This window comes from Salmo salar, chromosome 25 (assembly GCF_965601325.2).
Source record: "Salmo salar chromosome 25, fSalSal1, whole genome shotgun sequence".
Lineage (NCBI taxonomy): Eukaryota > Metazoa > Chordata > Actinopteri > Salmoniformes > Salmonidae > Salmo > Salmo salar.
The window spans coordinates 8,777,653-8,793,500 of NC_138315.1; the positions used below are offsets into that span (position 1 = coordinate 8,777,653).

At 43.0% G+C, this 15,848-nt stretch overlaps 1 protein-coding gene across 1 annotated transcript in view; it reads right to left on the reverse strand.

Moving 5' to 3' along the window:
* The window catches only part of LOC106586109 (G-protein coupled receptor 39), a 63,642-nt gene that overhangs the window by 1,273 nt on the left and 46,521 nt on the right, over positions 1-15,848 (reverse strand). The gene's annotated exons all lie outside the window — the stretch shown is intronic.

A 15,848-nucleotide genomic window follows, 5' to 3' on the forward strand; every position in this document is an offset into this window, starting at 1 on the left:
GAAAGAGAAAAAGTAGTTAAGAATATTCGATAATGGGAGAAGGGGGCAGTGGACCACACTGTGGTATTTGAAGTATTTGAAAGTGTTTGAAAGTATTTTCAAATAACTTCCTAGAAATAGCCAGAACTATTTTCAAATACTTATTTACAAATATATTATTTAAAATACCACTAGAAGACCTGGGTTCAAATGCATGGGGTGTTTAAATATTTCATATTTTAAAATACTCTGAGTGTGGCAAATAAACCTGATAAATATCTTGCAGCTCTCACAAAACAAATACAGTACATGCTAAACCAGTAATAATTTTAAAAGATAAAGATACAAAGCGGTAATTAGAAACAACAACACAATGACAATTTTAAAAGCTTCTATGAAAATGTATATAAATCAGAATTAAACAACAGTTTAACAACAGATGGTTCCTATAGCCTTCTTAGACTCAACAACTCTAAAGCAATTATCAGCAGACAAAAATTATGACTAAAAACAGAGATCACCCAAGAAGAAATATTAGACGCTGTTAAAACAGTTGCATGGAGAAAAGCACCAGGAATGGATGGCTTTCCCATAGAATTCTATTCAATAATTTGGGACAAAGTAGCATATGACAACACGTCACTCAATTCAGTACTTCCTTGTTCCATGTATCAAACAGTTATTTCAGTTAAATTAAAACCAGGAAAATCTGGAGAGTCCCCTGCTGATTTAAAGACCCACAAGTTTAATAAATGGTGACAAAATAATAACAAAGATTAAAAGCAATAGAACTGCAAACGTCATACCAGACTTCATATACACTACCGTTCAAAGTTTGGGGTCACTTAGCCATTTTTTGTACATTAAAATAACATCAAATTGATCAGAAATACAGTGTAGACATTGTTAATGTTGTAAATGACTATTGTAGCTGGGAACAGCAAACTTTTTATGGAATATCTACATAGGCATACAGAGGCCCATTATCAGCAACCATGTTAGCTAATCCAAGTTTATCATTTTAAAAGGCATATTTTTATTTAGAAAACCCTTTTGCAATTATGTTAGAACAGCTAAAAACTGTTGTTCTGATTAAAGAAACAATAAAACTGGCCTTCTTTAGACTAGTTGGGTATCTGGAGCATCAGCATTTGTGGGTTCGATTACAGGCTCAAAATGGCCAGACACAAAGAATTGACTTCTGAAACTCGTCAATCTATTGTTGTTCTGAGAAATGAAGACTATTCCATGCGAGAAATTGCCAAGAAACTCAAGATCTTGTACATCGCTGTGTAGTACTCCCTTCACAGAACAGCACAATCTGGCCCTAACCAGAATAGAAAGTGGAGTGGGAGGCCCCAGTGCGCAACTGAGCAAGAGGACAAGTACATTATAGTGTCTAGTTTGAGAAACAGAAGCCTCACAAGTCCTCAACTGGCAGCTTCATTAAATAGTACCCGCAAAATACCAGTCTCAACGTCAACAGTGAAGAGGCGACACCGGGATGCTGGCCTTCTTGGCAGAGTTCCTCTGTCCAGTGTCTGTGTTCTTTTGCCCATCTTAATCTTTTATTTTTATTGGCCAGTCTGAGATATGGCTTTTTCTTTGCAACTCTGCCTAGAAGGCCAGCATCCCAGAGTCGCCTCTTCACTGTTGACGTTGAAACTGGTGTTTTGCGGGTACTATTTAATGAAGCTGCCAGTTGAGGACTTGTGAGGCTTCTGTTTCTCAAACTAGACACTCAGTTGACTAACTGTAGCCCGTCTGTTGCTCTGCACAACTCATGTCAGTCTCCTTTGCCTTTTTTCATCAATGACCCATTTTCGACCACTGGCCTGCCGTTGGCTGGATGTCCTTTGACCATTCTTGATACACACAGGAAATAGTTGAGCAAGAAAACCGTACCCTGTACAAAGGCACATAAATATTTTCTTGCCCATTCACCCTCTGAATGGCACACATAACAATCCATGTCTCAAATGTCTCATGGCTTAACAATCCTTGTTTAACCCGTCTCCTCCCCTTCATCCACACTGATTAATGTGGATTTAACAGGTGACATCAATAAGGGATCATAGTTTTAACCTGGATTTCCCTGGTTAGTCTGTCATGGAAACATCAGGTGTTCCTAACGTTTTATACACTCAGTGTACATGCCTATACTTTCCAAATGTATTTCCAAATACATTCCAATACTCAACTACTTGTATTCTAAATGAAATATCCAAATACTGTACTTACTCTGAAATATCTTTGAAAGTAATTGAAATACCCTAAATAGTATTTCAACCCCAGGTCAGTGGACTACTGAATACTCAGAAACAATGCCTTTTGTTGGTGTTTTTGGACATGTTTGTACTGTCTCTTTACATGAACTGATTTAGTTTCCCCTGATGATTTGTAATGGTAATTATACTAAGACAAAAACAGCACTTTGAGACTAAGTGCACTGTTAAAAAAAAAATCTCAGTACATGGTCTGTGCTATTGTAAAAAACACTGCTGGCTAGTCCTAAGGGCAAGGTGATTTCAAATTACATTTAAATAATTTGTATTTATTTATATTCATATCAGCATACTACTATTATGAATTGAGGACTGAAATTTAAATGCTGTGAAAATTGAAAAAAAGGGAAAACAGAAATGATGGGGTGTGGAGATATTTTCTTCAGCCCTGTCTTACTGTAAAGTGGGGCTGAGAGTGTAAGAGGTGCAGTATGGGTCGACACTGTGAGGGGTCCATTAGAGAGATTCCCTAAAGGGTAATTACACTTTCTCACTGTCTCCTTGCTCATTTTAGTGAATGTCAGACTACAACAGTACCCATTCTAATGAAAAACATTATACAACAAATGAAGAAAAAACCTACATAGGGATATATGTATTTTTATCCGATTTATGTTTTCATTAATGGGGCTATCTAAACTGGGTGTAACTGAAGTGTAACTGTGCCAGGCAATATTTTAAAAGAAAAACCCAGAATAAAGGCAACTGCTGAAAACATTATGACTGAACATTATCCTTGCCAAAATAAATTAAATGGGATTTTAATTAGAAGGCTAAAACATTTTCTTGGTAGGTCTCAGACTGTAGAAATCCTCTGTGATTATGAGGCACAGGTTTTTGATACAACATTAGCCAGGTAGGAATGTATGTACCTCTTTGGTGAAAACACTGCTAAATAGGTTCTACACTGCAGGACAAAGTGGCAACAATTTGCTTGATTGTAAAAGAATAACTCCCACACATAGTTACCGATCCTCATTCATTTATTTGAACACTTTTAAGTATTAAAACAAATAAGTATTAAACAGTCTAACACTTTAAGTGTTGAAATAAATAGTTTAACAATTTAGTTTAACAATTTGCTGACAAACACTTACATGAAGTTGTAGATTCTACAAGACATAACTATTTACACTATTCTTATTTCCAGTACATACTCAGCTGCTTATCTTGAATTCCACATGCAAATTACAGTTCCTGTTGGCTTTGGCTCATACATGTTCTTTGTGCAGACTTGAGTCTATTTGAAAGACGTCATTCAGCAGGTTGATCTTCCATTTACAAACAGAATTCTTCCACAGAGTGAATGCACAATGAGGTAAAGTCATACAGTAATCATGGCTGTGAAGCAGCAAGCTAACCTTCACTTTATCCCTGGGGGAACTATGAAGTAAAGGTTTAGTTTGAATCTCCCAACTGTCAGGAATGGGTCTTCAAAAACTCAAGACAGAGAAACTTTAAATGTCAAACATACAGTATAGGCTTAGATAATTGGCATCAGCCTGGTGTGTTATGTTTATGCTATAATTGGTGCACAACCCATGAGTTATGGTCTCAGCACATCTCTATCACATGCTTTAAGCGTCATACTAAAGTAGACTAACCTGACAGTGTAGCATGTGGAGGTTACACGGAGTGGAACAGGGAAACCCAAGAGCAGACGAGGGGACTGGGATGAAGTAACCAAGGTATTTATTGGAACACAAGGGGAAGATGGAGAGCAGGCCAGGAGAAGCTCAGGCGGGTTGCAAGAAACCAGATGCGGAGGCTGAGGCTGGAGCGAGAGGGGTTGGGACAGGGTAAGCAGGTCCTGAGGGGAATCCAAGGGAGCAGTAGAGTGGGGAATCCAGGGCAAAGTAGCAGGATGAGGAGACGTGGGACTGGAGAGATGGACCAGGAGTCAGAGCAGGCAGAACAGTAACGGAGAGGAAAACTGTGTCAGGCAAGGAAAACAGGCACAACAGGATCTAAATAGTAACAAACGACTAGAACCGTAGACTGACTGAGCAGAGATTACGATCTGGCAGTGTGGAAGTAGCAGGGCTGAATATTTGTAGAGGTCTTGATTATGGAACAGGTTGCAGCTGGTGGGGATCTGCTGACTCCAGCACACCTGTCTCTGACCACACAATCACACACAGAGGGAGAGCGAGAGAGCACTGGGGGAGTGGTGGCAGTTCAAAGAGACACAGCTGAGCAGTAGAGGGTGTGACAGGAGCAGATGTAACAGTACCCCACCCCCTCTACGGGCGCCACTTGGCACCCGACCAGACTTATCTGGGTGTGAGGTATAGAAATCACGTAAGAGGGAGGGGTCCAGAATGTGACTGCGGGGCACCCAGCAGCGCTCCTCCGGCTCATATCCTTCCCAGTCCACCAGGTACTGCCAGCCGCGACCCTGATGGTGCACATCCAAAAGCCAGCAGATGGTTTAGGCAGGATGGTCATCGATGAACTGAGGGGGTGGAGGAACTGCTGCAGGAGGAGACAGGGGACTGGAGCAGACAGGTTTAACCTGTTTGGGATAGAGGGCAGTATTTTCACGGCCGGATAAAAAAATATACCCGATTTAATCTGGTTACTACTCCTGCCCAGAAACTAGAATATGCATATAATTAGTAGATTTGTATAGAAAACACTCTAAAGTTTCTAAAACTGTTTGAATGGTGTCTGTGAGTATAACAGAACTCATATGGCAGGCCAAAACCTGAGAAGATTCTATACAGGAAGTGGCCTGTCTGACAATTTGTTCTCCATCTAGGGCATCTCTATCAAAAATACAGCATCTCTGCTGTAACGTGACATTTTCTAAGGCGCCAGAAAGTGGAATGAGAGCTCTCCAGTCTCTGGGCGAAAAACAGCAGGAGTTTTTGTGAGTGGTCCTGCTGAGAACAATGACACTGGAGCGCGCGTGCACGAGACGACTCCATGTTTTTCTTTCAGTGTTTGAATGAATACAACGTCGCCCGGTTGGAATATTATCGCTATTTTATGAGAAAAATAGCATAAAAATAGATTTTAAACAGCGTTTGACATGCTTCGAAGTACGGTAATGGAATATTTTGAATTTTTTTGTCACGAAATGCGCCGGCGCGTCACCCTTCGGATAGTGACTTGAACGCACGAACAAAACGGAGCTATTTGGATATAACTATGGATTATTTCGAACCAAAACAACATTTGTTGTTGAAGTAGAAGTCCTGGGAGTGCATTCTGACGAAGAACAGCAAAGGTAGTCCAATTTTTCTTATAGTAAATCTGAGTTTGGTGAGGGCCAAACTTGGTGGGTGTCAAATTAGCTAGCCATGATGGCCCGGGCTATGTACTCAGAATATTGCAAAATGTGCTTTCACCGAAAAGCTATTTTAAAATCTGACACCGCGATTGCATAAAGGAGTTCTGTATCTATAATTCTTAAAATAATTGTTATGTTTTTTGTCAACGTTTATCGTGAGTAATTTAGTAAATTCACCAGAAGTTTGCAATGGGTATGCTAGTTCTGAACATCACATGCTAATGTAAAAAGCTGGTTTTTGATATAAATATGAACTTGATTGAACAAAACATGCATGTATTGTATAACATAATGTCCTAGGAGTGTCATCTGATGAAGATCATCAAAGGTTAGTCTTGCATTTAGCTGTGGTTTGGGTTTTTGTGACATGCTTGCTTTGAAAATGGCTGTGTGAATATTTTTTGCTGGGTACTCTCCTGACATAATCTAATGTTTTTCTTTTGCTGTAAAGCCTTTTTTGAAATCGGACAATGTGGTTAGATAAAGGAGAGTCTTGTCTTTAAAATAGTGTAAAATAGTCATATGTTTGAGAAATTGAAGTTTTTGCATTTTTGAGGTATTTGTATTTCGCGCCACGCTATACCATTGGATATTGGTGAGGCGTTCCGCTAGCGGAACGTCTGTCCCTAACAGGTTTTTAATCAGGGATACATGGAAGGTATGATGGATCCTGAGAGAAGCTGGGAGTTTTAGGCGCACAGCACAGGGGTTAATGACACGGTGAATTTCAAAGGGACCAATGAATCGGGAAGGAAAGTTTCTGCGATGCCACCTTCAATGGCAAGTCCTTTGGTGAGAGCCATATCTTTTGACCTGGGGTGTAGACTGGGGCTGAGACCCGGCAATGGTTGGCTTGGGACTGGGTCCTGTCGGAGGCATGAAGAAGAGTAGGGCAGTCTCCATCTCTTAGTTGGCCCGTTTGGTCTGGCCATTGGTCTGGGCGTGATATCCAGAAGAAAGACTGACATTGATACCAAGAGCTGAACAGAAGGATCTCCATACCTAGGAGGTAAACTGGGGTCCCCTGTCGGAAACAATGTCAGTGGGAATGCCATCCAGACGAAACACATGGGATACTAGCAGGTCCGTAGTCTCCCTGGAGAACGGGAGCTTGGAGAGGGGAATGAAGTGAGCCATTTCGGAAAACCTGTCAATAATGGTGAGGATGACGGAGTTACCGTTAGATGGGGGAAGGCCAGTGATGAAGTCCAGAGCTATGTGTGACCAGGGGCGACTGGGTATGGGAAGAGGACGCAGCAGCCCTGAAGTGGGTTTAGTGGAGGTTTTGTTCCGAGCACAAACTGAGCAGGCTGAGATACGGGACCCGATGTCCCAGGCAACGGCGGCATTGATGCAGGTGGATGGCACAATGGCTTCTGTCTCGGTACCCGTGTTGTCGGTGGTGAACTGGCGGGAGAGGGCATCAGGCTTGGTATTCTTTGAACCGGGGCGATAAGTGAGTGTGAAATTGAATCTACCGAAGAACAAGGCCCACCTGGCTTTCCGGGAGTTCAGATGTTTGGCGGTCTGGATGTAGGACAGGTTTTTATGGTCATTCCACACGATGAAAGGGGGGACAGAGCCCTCCAGTCAGTGACACCATTCCTCAAGAGCCAGCTTAACTGCCAGGAGTTCCCGGTTTCCGATGTCAAAATTCCTCTCTGCAGGTGAGAGCTTACGGGAAAAGAATGTACATGGGTGGACCGTCTGATCAGAAGGGTAACGTTGAGACAGAACATCACCTACCCCGGTGTCAGAGGCGTCCACCTCCACAATGAACTGGAGTCCTGGGTCAGGCTATGGACCGGAGGTGAAGCGACGATTGAGTTCCAGGAATGTTGCCTCTTCCTCAGGAGTCCAGTGGAATGGGGTGGAGGTGAGAGGGGTGAGAGGTGCAGCCAGACGGCTGTAGTTGCAGAGGAAACATCTGTAAAAATGTGCAAACCCCAGGAAACGCTGTAGCTGCTTCAGGTTGGAGGGCGCAAGCCAATCTGTGACTGCCATGACCTTGACGGGGTCCATACGTAACTGTCCCTGTGCAATAATATAACCTAGGAAAGACACTGAGGCAGCATGGAACTCACATTTTTCAGCTTTAACAAAAAGCTTATTCTCCAACAGCCGTTGAAGAACTTGGCGAACGTGTTGCTGGTGAGCCTCAGGGTCTTTGGATAATCAGGAAGTCATCTAAATAGACAAAAACGAAGCATCCAATCACATCCCTCAGCACATCATTGACTAGGTTCTGGAAAACAGCCGGGGCGTTAGTAAGACCAAAGGGCATGACCAAATACTCAAAGTGACCCAGAAGTTTGTTGAACGCAGTCTTCCACTCGTCCCCCTCTCTTATGCGGACAAGGTCGAGTTTGGTAAACACCATGGCACCATGGAGGGGGGCAAAAGCAGAGCTGATGAGTGGCAAAGGGTACTTGTTCTTTACTGTGATTTTATTCAGCCCACGAAAGTCTATGCACGGCCTCAGTGTCCCATTCTTCCTTTTCACAAAGAAAAACCCAGCACCCACTGGGGAGGAAGATGGCTTGATGAGTCCTGCAGCCAGAGAATCCTGGATGTACCTCTCCATAGCCTCTTGCTCGGAGCAAGAGAGGTCAAATAACCGGCTACTGGGAAGAGGAGCTCCAGGCTGGAGGTCAATGGGACAGTCGTACGGCCGATGAGGCGGCAGCGACAGGGCGTGGTTCTTGCTGAACACAGGAGCTAGATCGTGATACTCTGGAGGAACTGGTGACAGGTCCAGAGGTTCTGGAATGAACTGGGGCACAGACAAGGCAGGGAGGGGGAAGGGTAGAATGTAGACAATTAGAGTGACAAAATGAACTCCAAGTGGTTACCTTTCCCCGCGGTCCAGTCAATCTTTGGGTTGTGTAGCCTTGACCATGGATGGCGAAGAACCAGGGGGGAGTAAGAACAGTCGATTATGTAGAAACTGATATTTTCCTGGTGGTTTCCAGAGAGATGCGGGATGACAGGGATGGTTCTCTCACAGACACGGGCGAGGAGCTGTCCGTTGAGAGCATTGGCATCAAGGGGTGATTCGAGTGGGACAGTGCCCAGGCCCAACACCTCGGTTCAGGAAGCTCCCGTCAGCACTCGAGTCGATGAGAGCAGATACAGAAAAAGCCTGGCTCTGACAGACAAGGTTGCCTTCAAGCAGGGGTCTGGGGGAAGATGGGCAGGCGATTTGTTTCAACAGTATATCCCCCACTACTGCCGAGCCCCCTTTTTTTGCTGGACGCAGGGAACAAGTGGAGACAAAGTGACCAACCTGGCCACAGTATAAGCAGCTCCTAGCGCCGATTCACCGCAGCCTCTCCTCTGGAGAGAGACGGGCCTGGCCGAGCTGCATGGATTCAGGATCAGGAAGAGCCTTGGAAAGGGATGCAGGAAGAAGGAGAACAAGGCGCTGAACAGATGTTATGGTGCATGCAACCCTACCTACTCTCTCCCTCCAATGCTCACTGAGACGGTTGTCGATGCCGATGGCGAGAGAGATGAGTTCATCAAGTCTATCAGGCTCATCCCTGGACACCAACTCGTTCTTGATGGTCTCAGTGAGCACGTTCTGGAATGCTCCCTGAAGGGCCTACCATTTCTGCAGCTCTCAGCAGCGAGGGTGCGGAACTCACATACCATCTCAGCAACACTATGGGGCCTTGACGGAGGGACAGGAGTCGTTTAGCGGCCTCCTTACTGATCGTACTGTTACATGGACTGGAACAGAGAAACCCAAGAGCAGACTCAGATGAGGGGACTGGGATAAAGTAACCAAAGTATTTATTGAAACACAGGGGGAAGATGGAGTGCAGGCCAGGGGAAGCTCAGGCGGGTTGCAGGAAACCAGGTGCGGCGACTGAGGCTGGAGCGAGAGGGGTTGGGACAGGGTAAGCAGGTTCGGAGGGGAATCCAAGGGAGCAGTAGAGTGGGGAATCCAGGGCAGAGTAGCAGGATGAGGAGACGTGGGACTGGAGACAAGGACCAGAGTCAGAGCGGGCAGAACTGTAGTGGAGAGGAAAACCGTGTCAGGCAAAGAAAACAGGCACAACAGGATAACCGGATAAAAATAGTAACAAACGGCTAGAACCATAGACTGACTGAGCAGAGATTACGATCTGGCCATGTGGAAGTGGCAGGGCTGAATATTTGTAGAGGTCTTGATTATGGAACAGGTTGCAGCTGTGGGGGTTTGCTCTGACTCTAGCACACCTATCTCTGCCCACACAATCACACACACAGAGAGAGAGTGAGAGGGAGAGAGCACTGGGGGAGTGGTGGCAGGTAAATAAGACACAGGATGAGCAGTAGAGAGCGTGGCAGGAGTAGATGTAACAGTGGAGGTTAAACTCCAACCCTGGGTGGTAGTGAGTTTGGACTATTATAGTCTAACTGTTCTCTTACCTATGCACATGCTAGTAGTGTGTTGAAGATACGTTATGTCCGATATCCACGCTCAACCATAGTTCTAAATCTAAATGAATAATGCTTAGTTACACACCAACAAATGCATCCTGAAGATACAACTTCCTGAAAGCGTTGACTGAATGCATCAACAACTCAAACTTAACGTGTCGATGGGCACCGATTTCCCAATTGACATCAAGTCAAGGAAATAGAAATTGACAAGATCCACAGCTCGAGTTACAGACATCGGAGAGGCAAAAAAAGTATGTATATTTTATTCATTACAAACATGTCTCTAGACAATACATGCCTAAAGGGGTAAACAGAAAACTGATAGGGTAAGTCAAATGGAAACTTCTCAAAGAATATTGAGCATGAATACATGAATAACAAAGCTATTAAATCAGTATTTACTCCAGTGGTGTTCAAACCTTTTTTACATCTGGACTAATTTTCACTAGTCCAAATGTAAGAAAATTTGGTCAAAAACGGCACCATTTTTGGAGTGTATGACTGTGCATTAAATATCTCACCATATTACATTACTATAACCAAGGGGTTTGTGATAATTTGACCATCAATAATAGATCCGCATCTCTGGCTATTTGTATTGTGCAGACCAACTTGTTCTTGTGCATGTTGGGCTTTACTTCATAATTGAAAATGAGCTTTATAATCCTGAGAGGAATTTCTCATTCCTCTCATTCAAATGTCATGGTTTAGGCCATATAATTTCTGTAGACAAATAATGAAATGACTTTTTAGGCCAGTCATTAGTACTCCATAGCAGCTATTTGTTAGCTACGTACACTTGATTTATAATTATTTTCTTGTCAAATGTCAATTTTATCTTTAACGATAGATAGGTATGTCACAGACAAATTGTGTTTCTCAAAACGCATACTACCGTGCTCCGAACACGCAAATTGGAGCACGGAAAGGTCGGAGTATGAGTCCATATCAAAGTATGCGAAACTGAGCACGGAGGGCACTTCTCCGAATGTGTACTCTGTTTGTTCACGTTGACCTGCCTACGTACCGTAGATGGCAAGCCCATAATAAGTCAATAAGGCTAACTGTCTAGCTACTAGTGCTAGTAGTAGAATTGACATCTATCCTGCATAATATTCATTTTAGGTCATTTTTGCCTGATAAACTATCTGGTCAGCTACATTATTACGATTCACATATAGCTAGCTGATAGTTATGAAGTAATACGGTTGCTTTGTGTATATCTTAGTGTTGCCATTGTCCTGGCTGGAAGAAGGTCCAATGAATGGGGAGGCAAAGCATGAGGAAGTATCGGGAGTGTGAGTGCTTCTCAAGTGTATTGTTTTATGCATGCTCCACACTCTCGTCTTCACAAGAACATACTCAAGTGAACGTGGTTGGAAAACGCACTCAGAGCATGACAGTGTGGAGCACGGTAGTATGCAATTGATCTATGTAAAGTATCAATACCCTAAGCCATAACACCTCACAGACCAGTGAAACAATACAATTTCCATTAACAAGCTCCAATCTGTGCTACCATGACAGCCACTTCCACCGGTTGCCGTAAGCCACATTAGCTTGTCTCCAGGCAGAGGCCAATCCATTAGCAGGCCGCTGTGACATTAGCATATTAGCCATAGCAGAGGTCAACCCATTACAGGCTGGACAGGCCACTGCGCTCAGCGTCAGCTGTTTACCAGCAGGGTCAGTGGCAACAGGGCCAATTTCCTGCCTCAGTCAAAGCACAGCATGCAGACAGCTAACAAATGCCATCAGTGGCCTCCCTTCCAAACAATGCAGCAGAGGGACAAATGGGACTGGAATTTTAAAAAGGAAAGCCTGCACATGGTACTGTATATGCTGCTCTCATGCTTTATTCCTGCACACGCACATTACTCTACATACATTTGAGACTGGAGCATAGCATATGTCTTAGTTAGACTGCTGAAGGGGTTGTGGGACATAGGAATGCACTACTCTGTGTATGCTTTTGATGGAGCATAATAAATAAAGTTAATTTATATGATTGTGGAGACATCTATGAATACTGAAAAAGACTGAAAACTGATTTTTTTTCATGGCAAAAACTTTTAACCCGTTTGTGTGGAAAATCAACCAGGGGCCTGTCACAATAACCCTTAACAAGACAAGCACATAACTTGAGGCTTATGAGAGGGACAGAGGGAGAGCTAAAGAAAGAAGGGAGGGAGGGAGAGAGCAGAGAGAGGCTGTAAGAAAGAAAAAGAGGTAGACGGGACGAGATAGAGTGAGAGGAAGAGCGGGAAGGACAGAGATAAAGGGGATAACAAGAGAGAAGGAGAATAAAGCCAGTGGAGAGATAATAAAGAGGCAGAGCAAAACACAGCACATACTAAGAGCTCTCTATCGGATAGACACAGACAAAAGAGGCAGTGCTAACACTTTTCAGAGGATGATCATTATTGGCGCTATCCACAGGTCCACTGGTTCACATTAGACTAATACAGTCCCGCAGGTGCAGTATTAGAGTCCCGCAGGTGCAGTATACATACAAAGGTGATGGGAACACCGCTCTCTGATCTGCTACTCACAAACCAAGCCAAGAGTTCATGGTCCACACAACAGAAAGTCTTCACTACCCTACTGTTTGGGAGGAAAGGGTACTAAATGCCAGTTTTCTTCAATTCAAAATAACTGGGGACTTGTGATAGGCTATAATATAATCAAAATAACCCAGTGCAACCAATTGGTTAATTTCTTCCTTGTCAAATGGAAGATTCATGACTAGCATTATAAGCAGTTACACACAAATTAGTAAAGTGTGGAGTTTGTTGCCCTTGAGCATAATGGACCACTTTTAAATACATTTCTTTACACACACTTTATTACATTTCTGTCAGTTTAATAAAAATCAATGACAATAGCAAGGCTGAGTAAGCTTTGCTTGATTCTTTTAGAAACAATTAAGTCTATCTTTCGCATGACCTTTCAGCTGATACCATTTCCAAATGTTACATTTAGCAGAGAACCATGAAGACAATGTTGACTGCTATTTTATTTGCTCCAAATTCCTGTGGAGGCAATCGATCCCCGAGTTTGGTTCTTCCTATCCCATGGCTTCCTCATTCTAATGTGGCCAGTCACCTGGAAAATTGGCATTTGGCCAGCATGGATTGGTGCCCATGAAACAGCAAAAGAATACAACTGTAAAACATTCAAATTTTATAGCCTCCATAATGGTAGTTGCTTTGTCAATGAATGTTGATTGATGTTTTTTGTTGTTGTGTTGTGGGTCTTTAATTGAATACAGTACATAGTGTCTATCTAATGCCATAACCATATGCTATAAACACACACCACACACATACAACTCAAAACATTTGTAGTCATATCTTGTTGTCAAGGCACACAAAAGGTACACAAACTGTGCACACCCACATATACATATCCCTCTTCCCTCCACACACACACACACTGTATATCACCAGCATTCACCATTATCATACATGCTTGGCGAAACACACTTATGTTCTGGCTCTGGGTCTGTTTGTTTTTCTGCTATACTGCTGGGCGCTCCTGCTGCCTCACACTGTATATTATGAAAGAACCGTCTGGACAGCATGGTTCCATGCCACACACACATACACAGACAGTACCACAGAGCCCCTTTAATAAATTATTACTTTCTCCTGCCAAGGATAATAAAGGTCCAGTTACTAATTAGAAAGCAATTAAAGCTGATTATTCAACCAATTAATTCCCTGTCTCGTCTATAACTGGAGTCTCTCTGATTGAACCACTCGTATCTATTGTGTGGCTAGATATCGCTCCGTGGTAGTTACACCACTATTGTTATGTAGTACAAACAGGTTATAGAACCTGTAACCAAATGTGTGGTTAAAAAACCCCTAGAGTTGATTGACGCACTCGTGCGTCACACGGTGACGTCATTTTGAATATTGAATAGCTTCCGTGTGTTTATGCCAGGCCCCCAGTGTCAAGTCTGGAGTGTGAAGTCAAGAGCTCTGCTGCTCGGCTACTGCGTAGCAACCTAGCAGTACCAAAAGCCCTGGTCTGTCCAAGAAAGCCTATGTAAATTACGATTTCCAGAACATAGGCAATGTTTGGGGGGGGGGGGGGGGGATGCCCGTTTTGGGCTCTAACATGAGTTTATTATGATCAAGTTTTCCATAGGAATATCTGAATAACGTCAGCGCTATCACTATCTACTGATTGGAATGTCTATGGTTTATGCTAGAGACTTATCGTTTCTTGTAGTGGCTGCAGCTCAATCCCCTATTTTTTCCGCCAATATAAAGTTTGCGCCTATTCCATAACATGGAGCTTGTGAAAGCCGCCTTTTTGTACAAATGAGAGGAACCGGAAAAGAAAATAGTCCAGAACCATGTGAGCTACAAACTAATGTCACCACCATCGAAAATTGAGTCTCACAAACATGACAGTGTCGGTTGTTTGGCTCTACGACATACACAAGCTATACAGCAGTCGTCTGAACTCTCTGTCACGGATGTCCTCATTTCATAAAGGTCTTCTCACAAAACCGACTGTCCAGACCGAACCGTTGGAGTGACAAACGAACAAACACAAAGGTGTCGGCTGTTCTGCTTCAGGGGAGTAGTCTGAAGGTAACCCAGTAAGTACTGGGCTGTAAAAATTGCAAAAAGTGCATAGGGGTACAATGTCCCACAATAACATGACCAAATAAGTGTCAAATACATAGATTTGGTCCGGAGTTTTCTTATCTCTCTCAGATAGACACTTCAAAACCTTGTTCCTTAATCTAGACGTTCCGCTAGCGGAACACCTGCTCCAATATCCAATGATGGGCGTGGCGCGAAATACAAACTCCTCTAAAATACAAAAACTTCAATTTTTCAAACATATGACTATTTCACAGCATTTTAAAGATAAGACTCTCCTTTATCTAACCACACTGTCCGATTTCAAAAAGGCTTTACAACGAAAGCAAAACATTAGATTATGTCAGCAGAGTACCAAGCCAGAAATAATCAGACACCCATTTTTCAAGCTAGCATATAATGTCACATAAACCCAGAAGACAGCTAAATGCAACACTAACCTTTGATGATCTTCATCAGATGACAACCCTAGGACATTATGTTATACAATACATGCATGTTTTGTTCAATCAAGTTCATATTTATATCAAAAACCAGCTTTTTTTTACATTAGCATGTGACGTTCAGAACTAGCATACCCCCCGCAAACTTCCGGGGAATTCGCTAACATTTTACTAAATTACTCACGATAAACGTTCACAAAAAGCATAACAATTATTTTAAGAATTATAGATACAGACCTCATCTATGCACTCGATATGTCCGATTTTAAAATAGCTTTTTGGTGAAAGCACATTTTGCAATATTCTAAGTACATAGCCCAGGCATCACGGGCTAGCTATTTAGACACCCGGCAAGTTTAGCACTCACCAATATCAGCTTTACTATTATAAAAGTTTCATTACCTTTTGTTGTCTTCGTCAGAATGCACTCCCAGGACTGCTACTTCAATAACAAATGTTGGTTTGGTCCAAAATAATCCATCGTTATATCCGAATAGCGGCGTTTTGTTCGTGCGTCCCAGACACTATCTGAAATGGTAAATCAGGGTCGTGCGCATGGCGCAATTCGTGACAAAAAAAATCTAAATATTCCATTACCGTACTTCGAAGCATGTCAACCGCTGTTTAAAATCAATTTTTATGCCATTTTTCTCGTAAAAAAGCGATAATATTCCGAACGGGAATCTCCTTTTAGCTAAACTGAGGAAAGTAAACAAAGCTTTCGGTCGACGCGGGCACGAGCCTGAGTCTCACAGTACTGTAACCAGCCACTACCCAAACGCCCTACTTTTTT